This window comes from Cupressus sempervirens, chromosome 7 (genome assembly GCF_028749045.1).
Source record: "Cupressus sempervirens isolate cs-2001-9-10 chromosome 7, ASM2874904v1, whole genome shotgun sequence".
Lineage (NCBI taxonomy): Eukaryota > Viridiplantae > Streptophyta > Pinopsida > Cupressales > Cupressaceae > Cupressus > Cupressus sempervirens.
In genome coordinates, this window is record NC_143124.1 from 288,307,218 (window position 1) to 288,309,138 (window position 1,921).

Here is a 1,921-nt window from a genome sequence, read left to right on the forward strand (position 1 = left end):
ACCTATAGGAAAAATGTAAGGATTTGAGCAAGAAAATAAGTTCGTGGATTCAAACCTAACTCTAAGTTTTTGAAGCCTTTATAAGAAGGTAAAGACCCCATGATTAAGTTATTGCTAAGTTGTTGAGAAGTTGAAGAGAGTGAATTGCAGCAAGGGTGTCAAGACTTAGAGAATTGATCAACATTACAAAATACAATTGGTAAGAATAGAGCAGAAGGGTTATGCATAGACATCATATCATAGAGGATCAAAACAAAGTGAGCAGATCAAGAGCCTGAAATCAGCAATAAAGGATTGTAACTCATCATGTCAATTCAATCTAATACTCTCTAGCAACTATATTAGGAATGAAAATCCTATGTTGATAGGTTAGTTTAACAGCTATGTTGTAGAACCTTTAACAAGGTGATAAATCCTTTGACAAGGTAACACTTCAAGTAAGTGTTTGTAAATCTTTTGAACATGTCACTTTTAACAGAGTGTAAAGCCTTTAACAGGGAAAGCCTCTGATAGAGCAGACCATTGGAAGTGGTCAAACTATATTGTTCTAGTGATAATTTGTGGGTATCATCCCCACCCTAATTTTACCTTCTCATTTTGGAGGGTTTTTGGGTGACCAAAATTTGGTGTTATGTGTCTTGATGCATGTCTTCACTTTATGTTTACATGCATGCAATATATTTTCAGTTAAAAAATTTTATGGTTAAGGTGGATTACTTTTGATTCACCCCCCACCCCCCCTCTCAGAAGTAATCTTCCCATTTGTATATTCCAACAATGTATGTATGTATATATGTATATGTATATGTATTACACATGCTCATAGTTTATGTAGGTTGCGGGTACTAGGCATCCCAAAATTTCCAAATGAATGTGCCATATCACAATAACTCAATGTTAAGAATGATGAGATAATGTTCAAGTACAATCTTCACCAAAGTCTAATTACTGTCCTAAGAAGGAAAAAATTTATCTAGTTGCCTACCCTTTTATAACCCATGAGTTTTACTTTGTGTGTTGTTTGACTTTTACTTTGGTCATGTTTTCTTATATTTCCTTTATTTGGATTTAACTATGTGATTTTCTTGATAAATGGTTTAATTATGATGCTTGGAGAGAAATTGTGGGGGAGCAAGTTAAATAATTTTGTAAAAGCTTAGGAGTATTTTGGATCGTGTATTTTGGGGCTTGGGTTGTCTTGAAAATTCGTTTGGCCGGTTTAAGGTAGGGTTTGAGAACATTGCAAATCTTTCTTTTAAAAATATTGTATTCTTCGTGTTTGTTAAATTGTGTCATAGTGGCTGTTAAAATTTATAAATAGTTTGTATTTGTGATATCTAAAAGAGAAATTACTTATGGGTTATATTATTTTTGAGAAATTAGGAGAAAACAAATTGGCCATTCTTGTGTGGAAAATCCTGATAAAACTTAACTTTAGAAACCCTTCTTTTAAAATTAGCAAAACCATGTTGCATGAAATCTGTCAAAACCCTAGGTTCTTCTTGTGAAAACTTACATTCAAAATAATTTGAAAAATAGAAATATTCATCGAATTTAGAGTTTGATTAAATATCATCGTAAAAATAACTTATAAGTTGAAGTAAATTGATAGTCAAATATGGATTAGATATTGTCATTCAAATCAGAAGTCAAATCTAATATTAGAATAAATTAAAATTGAGAGAATTATATTTCAAAATAGATTTACATATTTTATAAATAAAATAGAATATATTTATTATGAAAATAATTATATTTTAAAAAGAAATGTACGTATAAAGATATGCATGAAAATCATTGTAGTTATGCATGTAAAGGAATGCATACAAATAAATATATTTATGCATTTGACATTAAATAAATGCATTAGAAAAAAAATCATTAAATAATCATGCATGTTTAAAAGTGAAAAGGCATGTGA